At 41.3% G+C, this 22,799-nt stretch overlaps 1 protein-coding gene across 2 annotated transcripts in view; it reads left to right on the top strand.

Moving 5' to 3' along the window:
- Nucleotides 1-1,434: 1,434 nt before the first annotated feature.
- The window catches only part of SEMA3E (semaphorin 3E), a 279,606-nt gene continuing 258,241 nt past the window's right edge, over nt 1,435-22,799 (top strand). For both annotated transcript variants that reach the window (XM_030561678.1, XM_030561491.1), the window contains exon 1: nt 1,435-1,528. The gene's annotated coding sequence lies outside the window, so the exon portion shown is untranslated. The remainder of the gene's footprint in view (nt 1,529-22,799) is intronic.

Genomic DNA, 22,799 nt, shown 5'->3' with positions numbered 1-22,799 from the left:
ACACCCAAAAAACTATCTCATTATCCTCTTTCAAAACCCTCCTTAGAAATATTCCTCTGCCAGGGTGCTTACAAAAAACTTGATAATAGTTAGGCCACTGGTGTGCTGATACTACTGATGATCATGCTGATTAATATAGTCTTATTGTTTCCTTGTGCTCCTTCCATCTGTGCGTCAGCATCCACCGGTTGTGTCTTGTCTTATACTTAGATTGTAAGCTTTTTGGGGCAGGGACGCTGATGGTAGCTGTTTCCATGGCCAACACCAAAGCAGGGACTGCATAACACTTGTGCAGATCTGGTATAACTCCATTTGAGTAGACCTGGTGGAAGAGAAAGGAGAATCAGGCCCATTGTGTTTTCTCACCTTGCACCCATACATAAGCACCTAAGATCCTGCAAATACAGTATTTGAGAGACATGGATTATATTCTATGAGAATTACACAAGTGGGCAAATTTTATATTCATGGCAAACCCCTCTAAAATCAGTTCACATTTGTTTTCAGTACACATGTGCTCTTCCCACTGTAACAGAGTATATGGGTCTTGATTGCAGTTTGTATGTTTTGCTGTCAGCAAAAAATACAATGTATTTCACTGTGCAAAAGAAGAGACTGAAATGCCTTCAATTACATCTGCATGACCCAGTGACTCATTCTCTATTTTAGGAATAGTCCCAATTTCCAATTGTGATAATTAAGCTTTCAGCTCAGAATTATGCAAAATCCAAACAAAAGCTGGAGGTTCTTAAGGTGCTGGGCTATGCACCCATTAATATTATGACAGTCAAACTATAAATACAAGGGACCAACTTCTGCTCTCACTTACAGTGGTGTATATTTAGAGCAAATCCATTGGATTTACATGGTAGAATATATGGATTTGCATGGAAGAGTATACATACGCAGGTGGAGTTCTACCCAGCTCTGAGCTGAGCATACATGCACTGTGAGTCTGATCCTGCTCCATTAAAGTTAATGGGAATTTTGCAATTGACTTCATTGTGAGTAGGACTGAGTCTTACTTAAAAGTCTAATTCTTCACTGTCTTGCACCGTGCGTAGTAACTTGCACTAGTGCAAAGTGGCTGTAAAATGCTACTATTCTATCAGACTTGGTAGCATTTTACTCCTACTCTGCACTGATAGAAATTAATGGACCAGATGCAAGGCAGTGAAGAACCAGGTTTGTAAAATCCAAGTGGATCCTCTTGCTCTATGAGTAACTCAGATAACAGTCTCAGTCTGTATAACTCAGCCTGTGCTTTCTCCCCAGGGTTAGCTTTTGCTAAGGCTTACCTATTTTTCTTCTAGATCCTTCAGCCTGTGAAAGAGTGACTCCAACCCCCGTATGCTCCTACAGTGGAGCTCATTAGATACCTGATCTGTGCTGAGTGACTCATCACTGATCACACTGCACCGCCCTTGAGTTGGAAGGATGCTTTCTGAGCCTCTGGATAGTGGGGCTGGCTTTTAGGGCTCGCAAGGGAGAATCGCACCTTTCCGTTAAAAGAAACAGAACATAGCAGGTATGTTTTTTTACCTTGTTTCCTTGCAGAGATGCCTTGAAAATATAAATTGATACAAATGAATGTAAGCTACCATTAGAGTTAAAAGCAATATTCAGCTGGGCTCTCCTTCTGAAGCAGAAAATGTGGCAGAGAGCTATAAGGAGACATTCATATTTTATGTAAAAATAATCAGTTATATTTGGGTTTATCTCATAGAATAATCTTAGTGCTTTCGCTCAAATCCATATGCTGGCCTACAGGTAGGAGCGTGAGCATAGTGGACAAAAATCCCCGTCTCTGCTTGTTAACATCTGTAGCCCTCCCAGAGGCTGGGAATGAACTAGCTAGATCTCCATTAGGTAGCTGCTGTCCAGCATTTGCACTCGTTATTGCAGTAGCAGCTACAACAGGGTGGAGTTTCCATCACTAATTTTTGGGAGAGTGGTTCATTATGTAGGCCGTGGAATACACTCCTGCTTATGCCAGGTGCTCCAGAAGAGGAGAAATCAGTCATCTGGTATAACATTCAGCCACATGTCCTTTGAGTTACTTCTGTACAAGAACACTAACAAATATAGGCCTCAGTTATGCCATGACTCTGTATGGAGTCTTATTTACTTCAGTGGGGTTCTATGTGAGTGCACAGGTCTGGCCTGCATAGTGCAAACGCTAGGACTGAGGGTATAGGCTGGTGAGAGAAGGTAAAGAACTTTTCTGTTACAGAGACTGCATATAACTCCTTCTGATTCCACAAAAGCTAAACTCCAGGCAAAGCAATTCTAAAACATCACCCCTTCCTTTTAATTATAACGCCAAAGATTGAACTGTGCTTAGCAATATGTAAAAATAGAATGTGCTGTTGACAAGATATCATTATCCGATGCCTTGTTACTAATTCATTTGTTTTAGAAGGAATTGCTTGGAACAAGTCACTGTTAATTGTATAGCAGGTTACATTTACTTTGCATGAAAGCATCAGATGGAACTGAGTTCCCCAAATCGTCTTTATGAGTGACTTCTAGACTCTCAGGCACCTATTAGCTGTTCTTATTCAGCAAAATCCTTCCAGTTCCATCAATTGAGTCTTATTTTACTGCAATTTTTCTACAGTGCCCTGCTATAAAAAGTAAATTTGTTGGAGCAGTTACAAAGGAAAAACTATTAAGCAGGTCAAAATCTTAAAACATATTAAAGGTATAATAACATCTTACATTTTTAAGTAGCATCCTCCATCTCTGAGGATCAAAGTGATTTACAAATGTAGACTCCCAATGATTTCATAGAATTTGGCTCTTAAATGGATACACACAAGGGGGGAGAGGCAGTGGGGTGGATTCAATCCTACTATTATGGTTTGGGGTGAGAAAATCCCTGCCAAACCTACCACTTGTAGAACTTCTTATTGCTCCTACCATGACAGTATAATTCCTTTCCACACGACGTCTGCCAAAGCTCATCCCCCTTTTCAGGAATGTGTGGACACTCTAATCACAGGGTTGAAACACACTGTTGGCACTATATGGAAAATATAATAATAATACTAGAAGGAGGAGTGCCACCTCCTGAATCCGCATCACATATAGGCTTGCACATCTGCAATTTTTTATCATATAGTATATAATTTCAAATGAACAGTTTCAACATTTTTCTTTTAAATGAATCATTGGGGCGATTTTTGCACTGAATATTTCCCCTGAAAATATATTAGTCCACTTTCTTTATGCAGTCACTGATAATATGAAAACTGTTTTTGTCCATCTTTCAGGCTACCTTCTTTAAGTGTGTTATTGAGGAAAATACTTTAGACACACAATTGCTGTTCTACACACAAAGTCTGTTATTTGATGGGTTGTAGAGTACTTATGTAGCAAAAGTACTAAAATTTAAACTCTTCTAAAACCTAGGTGTTAATGGTCAAATCAATGCTTGTGCAGTTAAAATGATTGGAAATCAATAATTAGATCAGCTCTCTAAATATCTAGTGATTTGGATGTAATAATAATGATAAATAACACCTAGCTTTCATATAGGACTTTTCATCAGTGAATGTCAAAATGCTATACAAAGGAATTCAGTATTATCTCCATTTTACAGATGGGGAAACTGAGGATAGAGAAGTGAAGTGACCTGCCCAAGGTCACCCATCAGGCCAGTAGTAGAGTTGGGAATAGAACCCAGATCCCCTGAGTTCGGTGTTCTATCCACTAGGCCCTACTGCCTCTCAAAACAATATCTCCCAGTGAATAAGGCATATAGCCTACTATAAATTATTATTTGTACCACAGCAGTGCCCAAAGGACCCAGTCATGACCAGCATCCAATTGTGCTAGATCAGGGGTCGGCAACCTTTCAGAAGTAGTGTGCTGAGTTTTCATTTATTCACTCTAATTTAAGGTTTTGCATGCCAGTAATACATTTTAATGTTTTTAGAAAGTCTCTTTATATGAGTCTAGAATATATAACTAAACTATTGTTGTATGTGAAGTAAATAAGGTTTTTAAAATGTTTAAGAAGCTTCATTTAAAATTAAATTAAAATGCAGAGCCTCCCGGACCGGTGACCAGGACCCAGGCAGTGTGAGTGCCACTGAAAATCAGCTCACGTGCCGCCTTTAGCATACATGCCATAGGTTACCTGCCCCTGTGCTAGATACTGTACAAAAACAGAACAGACTAACGTGGAACATTGAAACTCATAAATGCCAAAAAATTCAAATAAGGGGGAATACATCTCTTTGTAACAAAGCTTAAATTTACTTGTTTATTGATTAAAACGACATTCCATACATAATTTTCCCCCAAGCTGAGCCCAAAGATGTATTCTGTAAAGGGATCCCCACACATTTAATATTTGCAGTGCATATTTCTAGATATAATTGTACAAATAAATATTTTGAGTATGAATCACAGGCTACAATGTTATTAAAGGCATTTCTAATGTAGCTGTAAACTAGGTACGTACTTGTGCTCTGTTTGTGTAATATGAACCCAGTCCAGCTTCCATTAAAATCAGTAGTGTGTCTCTCCACTGTTTAAATGAAAGATTAGGGCCCTGTTTTCCTGCAGTACCAAGAGAATCGTCTCCTGATAGTTTTACCTTCTCTATTTTGATTGCATATTAGCTCAAGCTTTTAATGTTTTGATTTTAGCTATGTAATTTTGATACTATTGTTTATCATGCTGACCAGTATTGGTCTCATTGGTTCCTTGTACTTCCCCATCCCTTAGGTTGTAAGCTTTTGGGGCTGGAGACTGTTTTTTGTTCACTGTTTGTACAGTGCCTAGCACAATGGGGTCATGATCCATGACTAGGGTTCTTAGGAACTACAGCTCTGATCCTCAAAGGTATTTAGGCACCTAACTCCCATCTAGACCAGTATCTTGTCTTCATCAAATGATTCATCCCCTGTCACCCATTCCCAGCTTCTGGCAAACACAGGTTAGGGAAGCACAAAGAAGTCCCAATCCCAGTATGGTGTCCCTTGGCACTACCATACTATAGTATCAGTAAAATGGTACCATACGACCAGTATGGTAACTAATACTAAAAGTTAGCAATATGAGACTCAGTAGGAGTAACTGAGCAAATTATAATGATAAACCTTGATTATGCTCAATTAAGTCAATTCAGTGCAAGACTTCAATACAGAATTCTATGGAAGTTTTGCCTATGCATTTGGTGCAATAATAATATCTAGTACTTGTAGAGCACCTCACATTTTCAAAGCACAAAGCATTACCTAACTTATCCCCATAGCAATCCTTCAAGGTGGGTAATATTATTTCATACGTTTTACAGAAGAAGAAAACTGAGTCAGAGAAGTTGTGATTTTTCCCAAGGCCACACAGCAAATAAATCCATGGCAAAGCCAGGCTTAGCACTGAGGATTTCCTGGCTTCCAGACCTGTGCTCAGTTCCCCAGGCTACTCTGCCACTTAGTTAACTAATTAAAAATATGAATTATATGCCCCCATGAGTGTAACTGTTCTTCCATTTAGTGTATTTTCTCTGGGATTAAAAGTCTGTGGTGCTAATGTCACCAACTTTGTTCTCCCTCCCCCCATTTTACTAGCAGATTTACAGTAATGCTTCAGGACAGAAAGAGGCCGTGTGGCTTCATGCAATCTTTCTCTGTAGTACTTACCCCCTGAATTTTTTTTTATTTTTTTTCTCTGCTTCAGAGTGCTTCTCTAACACTTTTGAATGATCACAGCTGTGGTTTCTGGTGCCATCTCAATTGATCCATTCTACATGTTAATTATCCCTTCCCCTTCTCCTGATTGCCACAGAGCCTGGAATTTTCTTTTTTGACCTTGTTAATTTCTCTTCATGTCTTCTATACTCCTCAGAGTTTTATGTAACCTCTATTCCCTTTTAAATCCCCTTTTCTTCTTCTTGTTACTATTTATATTACCCTAACACCCAGAGGGGTTGTGCTACATTCGGTTTCTACATAGACATAGGTAGTTCTGCCCCCAAAGACTTTACAAGCTAAGAAGGGGTTTGTAATCTTAGAAAACATAAATTTGCTTTTTCTGTCTGTTATTGATGCCCCCTTTATACCAATTCTAGTTCTTTGTTGTATTTTCCAGCAATTTAGTAATATTTAGTGTGAATTAGTGTTATTGCACTGTAATACTACAACAGTGGTCCTTTAGATCTTTGCACAGTATTCTTAACAATCTATTCTAATTGGTGCTCTATTCCTTACTGTATACAACTCTATATTTGTTTGCTTCCTATTTCCATATTGTACTTTGAGTTAATGTATGGTATATCCTCTTCCCCAGCTTTCATTTGGATACCACTCCCTGGGAGGCTTGCATATGCTGGTTATGTATTTGCTTGCATATACTCCATATATTTGCTTTACAAGAGCTGTGTAGTAACTTGTAACTTCTGGCAAAACACTGTTCATAGCCCTTGGAAGGAAGAGATATGCTCAGGTGCTGGCATTTAGGCAGACTGGCTTGCTGTCAGTATATCATCAGTATAAGGCTGTTTGCTATGCAGCCTTACAACCTCAGTCAGGAGGGAGAGAGATGTGGGTCTCCACCCAAGAGAGGTGACAGCTGGGAGCTGGAAAACTTAAGTGGGTGCCCTCGAGAGCCAAGAGAGAGGGGAACAGGTGCAGTTACCCTGAAACAGGGACAATATGGTGACTGTGTGGATGGGATCTATGACACTTAGGAATTGCCAATAAATTACTAACAGCAGGAGAATCAAGTATTGTAGAAGGAAAAAGCACAGAGAAAAGTGTATCATTCTTTTGGGGGAAAGAATAGCAAAAAGAGACACAGGAAAGGATTTAGGACCCATGGAAGAAACAGATGCTGAACTTGTATGAGCAGCTAGATTCCCCAGGGAGTGGTACTTCTCTGGAAGCATTTACAACCTAAGTACTTCACCTTAATCACCCCCACTGTATTTTAGTTCCTGTAGGAGCTGTGTAACCTTCCCCGTAGAGTAGAATGCAGTCATATCGAAAATATTTATAAATGCAATACAGTATGATACCCAAAGATATTGTATGGGATTGAAGTGTCTGTCACAAAGATGCTATCTGATTTACTGTAATTATACTAGAGTTTAGTAAAGTGCACCCATTTAATTAGGAGGATACATCCATCTCTGGATAGGAGAAATCTTGATGCCAGGTAGTCTTGGTGTTTGTACAACATTTCTGTGACTGAGGACAAGAGATGCAACTTGTCAATGGACATTGATACCATGAAGATCTGTTCAGTTGCACTCTTTTGGATAGGGCATAGTCTGGTCAATCCAGACTCTTTTTCCCCATTAGTGGCTACTTTGATCAATGTCAGATGTTTATACTGTTTGTGGAGAAGACTGTCTTGGCTGGTCTCCCTGAACCTTTTGACTGTGTGCTTTCAGATGGGTCTCACTCCTTGATTGAATTCAACTTGGCTTCTGGTAAGGATTTCTGTGGCCTTCAGAATTCTTTGTGCCTGGCCACTTGCTGTTCTAGTCCTTGTCCATCTTGAGTGCTTTAAGTTAACAGTAATGCTGCGATGACATAATCAGGCATTACCAGTTGCTCAGATAACAAAGGTAAGATAATGACCACTCTTAAACATGCAGAGATCCCTACCATCCTCAGAAAATCTTCTCTTAATGTTGGTGATCTTGCAAGGCTGAAACTACTTCTTCTTGGAGATTATAGTTAGGAAAATGGTGGCTATTCATTACACTTATATTTGGACACCAGTACATCCTGAAAGATTACAGCCTTCCTCTAAATGTAGATGCTTTTAAGGGTCACATGAATAAACCTTGTAGATTTTATTTTGGAGTCACATGGTGCTTTGGTCATTTTCTCAGTCTCTGGCAAAAAATCATAGAATGTGTCCGATGAAGTGGGTATTCACCCACAAAAGCTCATGCTCCAATACATCTGTTAGTCTATAAGGTGCCACAAGACTTTTTGTTGCTTTTTATAGAAATCATAGAATCATAGAACTGGAAGGGACCTCGAGAGGTCATCTTGTCCTGCATTTGTGGCAGGACTAAGTACAGGTCTGCCGCAACTTACATGCATTTAACATGCGCAATTTCAGCTTTATGCTGCCCAGAGTCCGGGGGGGCGTGGCCTCAAGTGAAAGAAGCGTGACCTCAAGATTTAAAGCTCCTGGGGCACCAGCTGTGGCTGAGAGTTCCAGGGCCTTTAAATCACCCGGGGGCTCTCAGCTACAGAGGTGGCTGGTAGTCCCTGGGGCGAACTAAAGGGCCCAAGGCTCCAGCCACCGTGGAGCTTCAGGCCCTTTAAATGCCAGCCCCAACTCGGCTGCCAACGCTGCTGGTGGGATTTAAAGGGCTCCTCCGGGCTCCCCACTGTGGCGGGAAGCCCGGTGGAGCTCTTTAAATCCCACCCGCAGCTCCAGCGGCCAGGCCGGGGCGGCATTTAAAGGGCTCCTCTGGGCTTCCGCTGTGGCAGAGAGCCCGGAGGAGCCCTTTAAATGCTGCCCCGGCCCTGCTGCCGAAGCTGTGGGTGGGATTTAAAGGGCTTGGAGGTATAATTTTCAGTATACACGGTTTTCACTTTACGCGATAACCACAGAATGGAATCCCCACGTATGATAACACTTGCCTGTATTATCTAGACCTTCCCCTGTAGAGTAGAATGCAGTCATATAGAAAACATTCATAACTTCAATATAGTGTGGTCCCCAAAGCTATTCCTGACAGGTGTTCATCTAACCTGTTCTTAAAAATCTCCAATGATGGAGATTCCACAGCCTCCCTAGGCAATTTATCCAGTTCTTAACCCCCTGACACTTAGGAAGTTTTTCCTGATGTCCAACCTAACCTCCCTTGCTGCAATTTAAGCCCATTGCTTTTTGTCCTGTTCTCAGAAATTAAGAAAAACAATATTTCTTCTTCCTCCTTATAACAACCGTTACATTCTTGTAAATGTTATCATGTCTCCTCTCAGTCTTCTCTTTTCCAAATTAAACAAACTCATTTTTTTCAATCTTCCCTCATAGGTCATATTTTCTAGACCTTTAATCATGTTTGTCACCCTTCCCTGGACTTTCTCCAATTTATCCATATCTTTCCAGAAATGTGGCACCCAAAACTGGACACAATACTCCAGTTGAGGCCTAATCAGCATGGAGTAGAGCAGAAGAATTACTTCTTGTGTTTTGCGTATACATCTCAGAATGATGTTCGCTTTTTTTGCAACAGCATTACACTGTTGACTCATATTTAGCTTGTGATCCACTGTGACTCCCAGATCCTTTTCCGCAATTACTCCTTTCTAGGCAGTCATTTCCCATTTTGTATCTGTGCAACTGTTTGTTCTTTCCTAAATGGAGTACTTTGCATTTGTTATTATCGAATTTCATCCTATTTACTTCAGACCATTTCTCCAGTTTTTCCAGCTCATTTTGAATTTTAATTCTATCCTCCAAAGCACTTGCAACTCCTCCCAGATTGGTATCGTCCACAAACTTTATAAGTGTACTCTGTATGCCATTATCTAAATCATTGATGAAGATATTGAGCAGAACTGGACTCAGAACTGATACCTGTGGGATCCCACTCGTTATGCCCTTCCAGCATGACTGTGAACCACTGATAACTGTTCTCTGGGAATGGTTTTCAACCAGTTTTGCACCTTATAGTAGCTCCATCTAGGTTGCATTTCCCTAGTCTACGAGCAGGTCATGTGAGACAGTATCAAAGACTTTACTAAAATCAAGATATACCACGTCTACCATTTCCCCCGCATCCACAAGGCTTGTTACCCTGTCAAAGTGATCAGGTTGGTTTGACAAAATTAGTTTTTGACAAATCCATGCTGACTCTTACTTATCACCTTATTATCTTCTGATGAATATAATGGGCCTCTCAGCAGCTTCTGAGATGATAGTGAGTTGTTCTTTGCTGACTAAGGGTTGCTGTAAGTGTGTCTGGAACTGACCTGCCCTGATTCAAGTCATACTCAGAAGACAGCAATCTGTTAATGGTAATGGTTAATTGTGTGTCGCCACAGACAAGGTTGATATTGCATCCCTCTGGCAACTCTTCTGTCTCCCATGTTGTTCAACATACATACAAGGTCACTTGGTGAGATCATTTCTAAATGTAGGGTAGAGTACCATTAGGAAGCTAGTGACATAGCTATATGTCCCTTTTCCCTTATGCTCTGAAAATTCAGTCTATGCCCTCAATCAGCGTTTCCCAAAGCATGGTACACGTATCCCTGATGGTACATGAAAGGGTTTCAAGTGGTACGCAGCCTGTTCACCCCAGCTGGCAAGGGGCCGGCAGCGGGCTGAGCTGGGCCAGAGGCCAGGACCCCAGGTGGCAAGGGGCTGGCAGTGGGCTGAGCGGGACCAGTGGCCGGGACCTCAGACCCGTGGTGGGCTGAGCAGCTCAGCCCAATGCCGGCCCGGGGTTCCGTCTGCCAGTCCCACTCAGCTTTCTGCCGGCCGGGGGTCCCATTCACCCAGGCCGGCAATGGTCTTAGCCGGGCTGGCAGAGAGAACCTCAGACCCACGGCGAGCTGAGCAGCCGGGGGTCCTGTTCACCCAGACCGGTAAGACGAATGTCTCAAAGGGGGTATGCAAGTGTTGCAAGTTTGTGAAACACTGCCCTCAATGATTGCAGGTATCAGTCTGCAAGTCTGGAACAGAAAAGTCTATCTGCCTCATAGAGGTCATGTGTGGGGAGGCCCACACTTCCTTCCTGTCCCTGGCAGGGATTTGTTTAGAGAGGTAGTGAGTCAGGCTGAGGAGCTCAGTGAGAACATTTTACCTTGCTCTTCCCCAGGAGGCCGGTTTGTGTTGTAATGCAATGTACCAATTTGTGTGTATTGTTTTGTATTTTACAAGATGAACACAGTTCTTTTTCCTGATCTTTGTTGTGCTTATGTTTCCTGACTATGTGTTTCAGTTTCTGCATTCCATCAGCCTGTAAACCTGCTGTCTGAGAAGTCAGAATTGAGTTAAGCTGAGATGAAGGTTACTGTATGTGATGTAAATATGTGTGACTTGGCAATACAATATTACCCTTTCATTTTCCATAAATGTGTGGGACTTTGAGCATGGAGTCTGGCAGAAAGTCTGCAGTGTTCATAACTAACAAATCAGCCTTGAATTTAGACTTAATAATTCATGTGGGTACAAGTAGATGCCTGTAAACGAGATGAAATAATTTAGTTTAATGACTCTACAACTCATGAACTAGACGACTTTAAGACTCATGTTTCTAACCACTGAAATTTAAAGTAACAGATGCTTCAGTAATGGGAAGACTTCTAAATTAAACTAAGTCTTATGATTATATGCTGTCACTATTCAAAAAATATTCCTAGTCTTAGAAATAGTCACTCAGATATTCTCTGTGTTATAATTATTAGTTTTCCTTTAATAATCCAAAAATACTGGTGAAAAAGTAAAATGAGTTCTATGAAGTTTTAAAATAATCTTAAAATATAACTTAGTGAATTATCTTACTGAATGTTTTACACGTGACTTATTGGGCTTAATACATGGGTTCGGCCTGAGTTTTATAGGAGGTCATATTTGGTGATTTAATGGACCCTTTTGGGCTTGAAGTGTATGAATCCACTTCCTCTCTTAGATACACATATAAGAGATCAAATTTTCAAGGTTGGAAATTTTCAGTGAAGAACCATGTCAGCTTTCTAAAAAAATAAGTGGGTAGGATGAGTAAAATACAAAGAGTTAAGACAACAACAGGAAACAAACAAACAAACAAAATCACAAACCAGTAGAAGGATTTTTCTGTCGGTTGCATTTCAGTTGAGCATAAAATACAAGAGTGTGGCCTGAGCCATGCCTCTATCTAACCCCAAAATACTTTGATGACCCTAACAGTGTAGTCCAGGGATCAGCAACCTTTGGCACGTGGCCTGTCAGGGAAATCCGCTGGTGGGCCGGGATGGTTTGTTTACCTGCCGCTTCCGCAGATTCGGGTGGTCATAGCTCCCACTGGCCACGGTTCGCTGTTCCAGGCCAATGGGGGCTGCAGGAAGCGGCACGGTGAGGGCTGAGGGATGTGTTGGCCGCCACTTCTCACAGTCCCCGTTGGCCTGGAACTGTGAACCGTGGCCAGTGGGAGCTGTGATTGGCCAAACCTGCAGATGCTGCAGATAAACAAACTGTCCCGGCCCGCCAGCGGATTTCCTTGACAGGCCGTGTGCCAAAGGTTGCTGATCCCTGGTGTAGCCCTTTGCAAACATCCCTCTTTTCCCTAATATACCTCCTCATCAGCTTAACCCCCATGTGATTCCTGGTTACTTCAAATCAAAGGAGTTTTCTAACCAGCAAAAGAAGAGAGAGACTAAAACCATACACACCCATTCAACCTGATACATCCCCCAGACACACTGCCACTGACTTGTTTCCTGTCCTATACATCTCTGCCACCTTATCTAGATGGTGATTGCACATACTCAATCAAGCTTTTAATTCTGATTAAATATTACCTGGCAAACTAACTGTGTGTTTCAGGTAAGACAAAGGTAGAAAGCTAAGTTCCCTCTAAGCTGTGCAGCTGCGTAGCAGCCTTATGATGCCTCTCCCCCAGCCCTGGACCTGCTGCAGCTTGGAGAGAGGCGGCCCTCCCCTGGCCCCAGCATGGTCTGGACCTGCCGTGGATGGGGAAGAGGTGCCCCTCCCCCCAGTCCACGTGCTGCTGCAGGTAGAGAGAGCTTGGGGGAGTTCTCTCTCTCTCTCTCTTTCTTTCTTCCATAGCTCCAGGGCTGCCTGCACCCGAAACCCCTCATCCCTGGCCCTACCCCAGAGCCCGCACCCCTAGCTGAAGCACTCAATCCCTGCACCCCAACCCTCTGCCCCAGTCCTGAACCCCCTCTCACACTCCAAACCCCTCAGTCCCACCACATTAATTTTTTTATGTGCACAGTATGGGAGTGATGTGTCACACATCACCTCCATATTGGTGCACATAACAAAATTCATTCTGTACAGGTATGGTAAAAATTAGAAAGGACACTGGTAGAGAGACCTGCTATTCAGGAGTAAAAATGGTAGGTGCTATGGGAGAGGTGTTATAATGATGACAGGCACAGCACCTCTTATCTAGTGATCCTATAGCACTCAGCAGACTTTAATTCTCACTAAGTATTACCCGGCAAACTAACTGTGTGTCACAGGTAAGACAAAGATAGAGAGCTAAGTTCCCTCTAAGCTACTCGGCTGCACAGCAGCCTATTAAGCGCTTTAAAGAGATCACTGAAATATAGCCACCTCTAGGGATGGAGAATGGCAGATTTAAGAGTGTAAATCAAGATTATGTAAGGAATCAGGACAGAAAGTGAGGAATATTTGAATCAATGGATACTCCTTGAGAAATGTAGCAGAAAGGAATAAACCTATTGGATTTTAATCAGGATACAGGGAATAAGGTTCTTGTAAGAAATGCCATTAGGTCAGGACCACAGCTATATATCTTATCTGAAGCATAGCACCCCTATGAATATGCTGGCTCCTATAATAATACATTATATTTAACTTTTCTATTATAAAATGCTTCTGATTCATATAGCACCTTTCCTTGAAGGAAACACTGAGGGTGAATTCCAGCACATTACTCTCTAGTGACTTGACTAGGATTTTACCCCACCTGTATGGATTTGGGAAGTGGGTTTTTTTGTTTGTTTGTTTGTTTTGCAAGGTTGACAGCTCTCATTTTTGTTTGTTTTTCATTTTTGTTTTGGTAACGTGTTCAGAAGCATTGAGGTAGATCTCTTCCTTTTCCAGTGTACCTGCGGTGATTCCATTTAGGCTCCTATAATATACATTATTTAAAAAAGAAGATGAATGAGGCTCTTATTCCATTTAAACATTAATTCTGAAATAGCTGTTATAACATTATAAAGTTTCTTGTTGAGTCATTTTCTATAAAACACAAAGTGGGTTTTATGCAACTTTTTTTTCCCCTTGAGTGCTTAGGGAAAATTCTTGACACAAAGCCTTCATTGGCAATCACCATCTGTCTTTGTGTGGCAGGCAGGTACTAATTGGCAAAAGTGAAGGGAGTCTGGAACAAACACATAGCTCAGTATAGCCAGCCCTGTTCAGCTGCAAAAAGAAAGTTCTTTGAACTTTTACTGGCTGTTCATCAAATCAAGCTTTTCAGGGCAACAAATGCTTAGCTTTGTAGCAGTGTTAAGAGTACAATATTTGTAGCTGTGGGGTTGTGACGAAGTATACTGGCTTAGTTTCCTGATAGTTTTTATTGTGGAAGAAATACATTTAACCATTGATACAGTTTAAGCTGTTAATGTAGCTTTTGTTTTAACACTTAACTGTTTCATGGGAACTGCTTTGGTCCCTAAGATGTAGAAATAGTGTTTTTGATTTAGGACATAGAGACTAAAGTGTATCGTGTACATTATTACAAAGCTCTAATTTCACTGAGATTTTCTCTCATGTCAATAAGTATATGATTAAGAAAGTTTAGTATTTAAAAGCATGAAGCTGAAATCACTATGTTGTTGTGTATGTATTTTTTGTATGTTAACAGCCATATTCAGGTGGCTTTATCTATGTTGACTAGGACCTTACTGTCCCCTAATCTGCATGTAGTCCTGTTATGTGCTGTAAGATTAATCACAGTTTAATATTGATAGAATCACACCTACATGTCTTTCAGCCTATAGTAAACTTCTTTAAGATGTTAAGACATTAAGGTGTTAAGCTTTTTGTATTTTGGTTTTTTTTAAACAGCCTCTAATTTTTCAGTTGCACTTAATGGGGGGCATGACCATAGTAGATGGCATAACTATCTCATTGTTCCTGCAAATCATATATATAAATGGCATTGCTTTTTTCCCCAAACTGAAGGTTGAATTGGGCCCCTTCAAAAGTTAGTCCTAAGAAATATCTTTCAAAATGTGTCTCACACATAGCTGTATTTAATAACAATATCAGATTTAGAATGATCATGCAGTATGCTATAAAAATTGTGGTTTACTGGTGTGTAAACTGCTAGATAATACAAATATAATTTTCCAGGTCTAACCATATTGATTTTTCAAGAAAAGTCCTTCAGAACTTAATGGAAAAGTATAATAATCTTATAAGTGTTAGCTATCCTTTTTGAACTTTAGCAATGTGATCCAATGGTTAGAGCAATGGACTGGGACTCTGGAGACCTGGGATCTATTCCTAGCTGTGTTAATATGTGCTATGTCTCTGTGCCTCTGTCCTCTGTTCCCAACCTTTGTGTTTCCTTTCCTTGGTCGGGTGGGATTTTCAAAGGCGCCTAAGGGAACTAAATGTGAATTTCATTTGTATTTGGAGGCCTGACTCCAAATGATTGGATGTTCCTTAGAAAATCTCAGCTTTAGATTGTTAATTGTTCACAGCAGGGACTCTCTCCATAAGTATTTGTAGAGCACAAGGCACAATGAGCCTCACATCTTGGTTGGGGGCTTCTAAGCCAAATAATAATAATAGCATATAGAACTTATACAATATCGAATTATAGATCTCATCTGTAGCCCATAGAACTTTATGGATTGATTTCCTTTCTAGGGTCTCTTTCAACCATCCTCTAAACTTTTATACATATGTACAATAATTTCTAAAGAATTTTGCCTCTGTTAAATTCTATGTACATTAGATAATATTGTAAATCATTAGAAGTCTGAAAAAAAATTGTGGAGGGAAACTGACTCTGAATGAACAACAATATGGTGAGCTAAAGAATTCTAGTTCACTTTTGAATGTTCTTATCTTTAGTCATGATTAACTGCATATGTGAGGGGTATCACTGGCCTGCACAAGAAATTGCCTTCAATTATGTTGATTTTCTGCAAAAAAATTTGCACTTTTCGCTGCTAAAATTATCATGATTTTACTTCATTTACAGTGAAAATGTATTTTCCTGTACAGAGACCTTGCTAGAATTCATTGAAAATCTGAGGCATGAATTTGTAATTAAATTGTGAGGCCCACTTTTGGAACATTAGTTAGAGCTTCCCTTCTTGATTTTGAAAAACTAAGGGTTCAACTGCACCAAGTGAAAAAGGCACAAGGTCTTTCCTGCTTGTGCCCGAGCATGAGGCCAGACACAATGATGGTGCTTATATAACAATTACCATCTTGGCTGACACACTGGGAAATGAAGCAGGGATTTCTATAGCTAAAAGCATAAGCAGCTAAAGCTTAAGCTATGAAGATACAGGCTCTATAGCTGGGTCTGTAACAAATATGAGCATGGAAACCATTACACTGCATTTAGACAGGAGACACTTTGCACACCCTCTCATTAAAGTGTATGAAAACTGATGTTGCATGCCATGCCAAAGATGACAGAACAGAGCCTTTAAATTTAATTTCTGAAATGACTTGCTGCATTGCTCTGAAATGCTTATGAGAAAGAACATCTGTTATTCCTCCTCTAAGCATGTCTCTTCTCATCTTCTTTGAATGAATACACTGAATCAATGCAATTGTTTGATGGTGACTGAGAAAGAAGTTTAATCAAATGGCTTTTAGGTAGGAACAATCACAGATTAACGCTGACAAGCAAAAATTAGTGCCTAAAAACATGAAGGGAGTCAAGATTAGGTAGAAACAAAGGGGCACATTTTTTTCTCTGATGTAATGCAGCATTTCCTCCCCAGATTCAAGACTTAATTTTTCTAATAGTTTTAGAGAACATAAATGAATGGGACTTTTTATAGGTCTTGGCTGTCTATTCTCATTTCAGACTTCATTCACTGAGGAGATTTTCTCTTTCTGGACTCAATAAATATCTTCACACACCAAGATCTTTGGCTAACTACTAGTGAAATCTGAGTCCTCTTGGACAAAGATAACTAGTGGACCTGACCCAATCACTAATATACATTTTAAGCACTAAGCTGAATCTAAGGGCCTGAAGACTCTCAATCCTTGCAGATGAGCTATATGTCCTTGGCTGTCTTCTAACACACGTAGCTTTGAGTCTGAATATCATTTTGAAATATCTACAGCCATTTAATCAATAGTTTGGCCTTGGTCTAAGAGCTGCAGATTAGCATTTTTTCAGCAGCTGTGAAGAAAAGACACTTTGTCTATCTCTCTCTCTCTATATATATATATATAGATATCATATATAAATTATTTCAGGAGGGCAGGGGCGGCTCTAGGCATTTTGCAGCCCCAAGCACGGCAGACAGACTGCCTTCAGTGGCTTGCCTGCGGAGGGTCTGCCGAAGCCGAGGGATCAGCGGACCCTCCACAGGCAAGCCACCGAAGGCAGACTACCTGCCACCTTCGCGGCGAACGGCAGAGCGTCCCTAGTGGCGTGCCGCCCCAAGTGCGCGCTTGGTGTGCTGGTGCCTGGAACCTCCCCTGCAGGAGGGGAATAAGGCACCTAAGTAAAAAATAAATAGAACTGTTTCTCTGCTACACCACTGTTCTACTAGAACCTCTGCTCATGTCTAATGTAATCTAACGATGCTGAACAGAGACATCAGGAACCTTTTTATAGAGATCTGCTTATGTATCAAGTTGATGAGAATTGTGGCAAGTTGAGTGTCACAAGGAATCTTATATTCCTACATATTTTCCCCCCATGATTTTTGTTTTGACTAAAGGAGCAAGCGGCTAAAGAGTTTTTAAAATGTGGGGGAGTGGCAGGGGCTATGAAAAATCTGAAATGTCACATGTCACTGCATTTAATAGAGAGTGAACTACTGGTTCTCAGCAGCAACAGCACTGGTAACTTTGGAATTTGTTTAACGCTCAATTTGCATAATCCTAAGAATAAATCAATCTTGAAACATTCGCTGTGCAATGTGCATCCACGCTCATTTTTTAGGCCCTGAAGGTTCTCATTTTTTTTTATTTTAACAGTTTGGGGATTATTACGGACATTGTCAACAGATTTAGTGCCAGCAGATTTAGGGCTGACTGAGGATCCTTGTTCTGAAATGATTTGCCTTAGTATATTGGTGCAGAGCAGACATGTGCCTAGAGTGTGTATTCAAATGATTGATTTTTCTTTATGACTTGGTCTATTTCACGTTGCTGGTAGCAACCTTGAAGCCAAAGAATGGCTTTGTTGAGTCCCACAATCCCTTTGAAAGCTAAGCTTTTAAGAAGGATGGCTGTTGCAAAAGTCAGATTTTGTTAGTACATGATGGGCATATTGAAGGGAACTGTTATAATTCCAGTTTTGTTTGAGTTCTGGTGTTGACAACAAATGTTACCAAAGATTCTCATTTTGTTCCTGCTCACCATCTACAAGAAAGAGTTGGCGTGTTCTTTAGTGCCTTGGCAACTATCTGTGGGTGGGTCACATAACTCAATGTAGGATGCTTGCCAAGTGCACCCAGATTTTTTGAGAATTAGTTACAGCAGTGAACGCAGGCATCTACTACGCCAATGTCCATCCATACAAACACCAGGAACTTTAGAGGCTGTGGATACTGTGCAGCATCTGTGGAAAAGTTGTATATAATTTCACCTCATCTGGTGACAATAATGAAAAAATGTCAGCAAGTCTGAATGAACTGGTTGCATCTCCACCTATTATCCTCAGTACACACAGTTTGCATCCTGGAAAAGATCAAGGATAGAGGGCGTGTGATCAACGTATATGGATAATATTTTATTTTATTTCCAGTTTGGGCAATATGGAGATATAGCTGAAAGAAGGAACAAAATTTGTTTACTGTGCTATCCAAATACCTTTTTAATGTGCTTGTGGTTCATAAATTTTAAGACCAGAAGGGACCATTTGATCATCTATTCTGACTTCCTGTGTAACAACAGAATACAAAATCCATCCAAGTATTCTTGTACTGAGTCCAATAACATGTGTTTCACTAAAGCACATCTTCTAGAACAGCATCCAGTCTTCATTTGAAGATTTCAAGGATTTGAATATCCCTTGGTAGTTTAGTCTGATGGTTAGTTACCCTCACTGTTAAAAATCCAAGTTTTGTTTTTTAATTTGAATTTGTCTGGCTTCAGCTTACAGCTACTGGTTCTTGTTATGCCTTTTGTTGGTAGACTAAAAGCCCTTTAGTACGTGGTATTTTCTCCCCTTGTTACAAATGATTACTAGGACTGCTGGGCATTTCATTGGAAACAACCAAGATTCCTTGTTAGACAAGAGGCAAAGCACTTCCTATCTCCTTTGACATGCTACTTGAGTGACATGATGATTTGGGGCAGGCTATAAGAGCCTGATCCAAAGATCTTGGAAGCCAATCAAAGTATTTCCACTAACTTGAATGACCTTTAAATCAGGTGCCTTATCAGGGGCTGATAATTTAAATTGAAAAGAGTCTTCATCTAATAAGAATCTTCTTAATAAGATATATCTGCTCTGGAATAAGGTGTAGCTTCTCATTGTATGTCTCTCAGGCTCTTGGTTTTTTGGGTATGTTAATAATTTTTTATTTTCCTAGGGCCACATTCTGATACCCTTACTCTCACTGGATAGCACCTTGCTCCATGAATAGTCAGAGTGAAATCAGTGTGACTGCTTGTTGATCGACGTACAGTTTTATGTGAGTGTGGGTGACAGAATCGGAGTCTTACTTTGTCATTTGTAGCAGATAGCGTAGTTGGAACTGTTTGGAAGGTTTCAAAGCTTCTAATTCTATCTGCTTTCTAAAAACTGCACAGTCTGATCAACAGTTCTGAGAAGCAATCTGATCTCATGGTGGGGTGGAATCACTGATATATACAAGAAAATAATTTCTTGGCAGTGATTAGTTTAGCTTTTCCTTCCTTCCCAATTTCTCTAACATCTCTTGCCAACTAATAACAGAATAAGGAGATCTAGTATGTTTGGGCTTACAGCTGAATAGTACAGTACTATAAAGCAAAAGCAGTACCACACCTTCATGAAGTAGCTTTGGATTCTGATCTCAGTTATGAAACCTAGATGTGTAGGGCTGGAAGTTATCTTGAAAGGTCTTCTAGTCCAGTCCCCTGCACTGAGGCAGGACCAAGTAAACCTAGACCAATTCTGACAGGTGTTTGTCCAATCCATTCTTAAAAGACCTCAATTCCACAACCAGAGCTTTACCTTTTATAGTGAGAGCTTTTCCTAGTATCTAACCTAAATATCCCTAGTTCTAGATTAAACCTGTTAATTGTCCAACCTTCAGTGGGCATGGAGAACAATTGATCACTGTCCCTTTTATAACAGTCATTAACATATTTGAAAACTGTTATCATGTCTCCCATTGGTCCTCTCTTTCAAGACTGAACATGCACACTTTTTTTTAATCTTTCCTCATAGGTCAGGTTTTCTAAACCTTTAATCATTTTTTGTTGCTTTCCTCTGGAGTCTCTCCAGTTTGTTCACATTTTTCCTATAGTGTGGCATCCAGAACTGGACATAGTGTTACAGGTGACACTTTAACAGTGCCGAGTAGAGCAGGGAAAATTACCTCCTGTATCTTACATACACCACTTCAGTTCATACATTCCAGAATAACATTAGCCTTTTTTACAACTGCATCATTTTGTTGACTCATATTTAGTTTGAGATTCACTATAACTAAGGCTATGTTTTAATCATGGATATTTTTAGTAAAAGTCATGGACAGGTCATGGGCAGTAAACAAAAATTCACAGGCCCATGACCTGTCCGTGACTTTTACTAAAAATACCCACCCTAAAACTTGGGGGGGGCGCAGATGCTCCGTGGGTGATGGGGGAGGTGACCCAGTACCCCCATTGGTATTGGGGAAGGAGGGTTGGTGGAACTGGCAGGGGCTTCCTACCTTGCTCCACATCCCTGAAGCCCCTAGGTGGCGGAAGCAGGGGCCAGGGCAGGAGTTCCTCCACTGCTCCTGCTGTAAGTGCTGGCTGATGCAGCTCCAATTGGCTGGGAACTGTAGCCAAGGGGTGCTGCGGGGGCGGGACCTGTGGGTGCCAGCAGTGCACAATGCGGAGACCCTTCTCCACTTAGGAGCTGCAGGGGGCCCCTCCCCAGGTAAGTGCCCACCACACCCGCCAAACCCTTGCCATTAGCCTAGATTCATAGATTCTAGGGTCAGAAGGGACCAATGTGATCATCTAGTCTGACCCCCTGCACAAAGCAGGCCACAGAACCCTACCCATCCACTTCTATAACAAACCCCTAACCTATGTCTGAGTTATTGAAGTCTTCAAATTGTGGTTTGAAGACCTCAAGCTGCAGAGAATCCACCAGCAAGTGACCCATGCCCCACACTGCAGGGGAAGGCGAAAAACCTCCAGGGCCTCTGCCAATCTGCCCTGGAGGAAAATTCCTTCCCGACCCCAAATATGGCGATCAGCTAAACCCTGAGCATGTGGGCAAGACTCACCAGCCAGCACTCAAAAAAGAATTCTGTGCAGTAACTCAGATCCCATCCCGTCCAACATCCCATCACCAACCACTGGGCATACTTATCTGGCGATAGTCAAAGATCAATTGCCAAAATTAGGCTCTCCTGTCATACATCCCTTCCATAAACTTATCAAGCTTAATCTTAAAGCCAGATATGTCTTTTGCCCCCACTACTCCCCTTGGAAGGCTGTTCCAGAACTTCACTCCTCTAATGGTTAGAAACCTTCGGCTAATTTCAAGTCTAAACTTCCTAATATCCAGTTTATACCCATTCGTTCTTATATATACATTGGTACTAAGCTTAAATAATTCCTCTCCCTCTCTAATATTAATCCCTCTGATATATTTATAAAGAGCAAGCATATCCCCCCTCAGCCTTCTTTTGGCTAGGCTAAACAAGCCAAGCTCTTTGAGTCTCCTTTCATAAGGCAGGTTTTCCATTCCTCGGATCATCCTAGTAGCCCGTCTCTGAACCTGTTCCAGTTTGAATTCATCCTTCTTAAATATGGGAGACCAGAACTGCACACAGTATTCCAGGTGGGGTATCACCAGCACCTTATATAACGGTACTAACACCTCCTTATCTTTGCTGGAAGTACCTCGCCTGATGCATCCTAAAACCGCATTAGCTTTTTTAACGGCCATATCACATTGGTGGCTCATAGTCATCCTGCGATCTACCAATACCCCAAGGTGCTGATCCCCCTCCAACACACTCAAACTGCTGCTGCTGGCCCAGGGGCTGGTCGGCGCAGGCAGCCCCTGGGCCAGCACCAGCCACTGCAGACATCACAGAGGTCATGGAAAGTCACAGAATCTGTGATTTCTGTGACCTCCATGACAGACTCGCAGACTTAACTATAACCCTCCAGGTCCTTTTCTGCACTAGCCAGTTGTGCATTTGATTTTTCCTTCCTAAGTGAAGTACTTCACACTTCTCTTTATTGAATTTCATCTTGTTCATTTCAGACCAATTCTTCAATTTGTCAAGGCCATTTTGAATTCTAATCCTGCACTCCAAAGTACTTGCACCCCCTTCCAGCTTGATGTCATCTGCAAATGTTATAAACATAGTCTTCACTCCATTATCCAAGTCATTAATGAAAGTATTGAATAGCACCAGAGCCAGGAATGACTGCTGTGGGACCCTACTACATACCCCAGTTTGACTGTGAACCATTGTTAACTATGCTTTGAATATTCTCTCAACCAGTAGTGAACTCACCGTATAGTAGCGCCATATTGGCCATATTTCCCTAGTTTGCTTATGAGAATTTCATGTGGGACTGTGTAGACGTGCGGACTCACCCCTGCGGCACCTCCTGCTGGTGACTTCCGGGAATTAGCTCTTTCCAGCTCCAGAGCGCCCTCTGCAGGCCGGTGATCCTCCTGTCCTCTGGCCCCCATGTCCCTCCCCTTTACATGGGATGCTGCCCCCTGGCAGTAA

The sequence above is a fragment of the Gopherus evgoodei genome, chromosome 1 (assembly GCF_007399415.2).
Source record: "Gopherus evgoodei ecotype Sinaloan lineage chromosome 1, rGopEvg1_v1.p, whole genome shotgun sequence".
NCBI lineage: Eukaryota > Metazoa > Chordata > Testudines > Testudinidae > Gopherus > Gopherus evgoodei.
The sequence above is the reverse complement of the archived record's forward strand: the minus strand, read 5'-3'. Positions and strand labels throughout refer to the sequence as shown.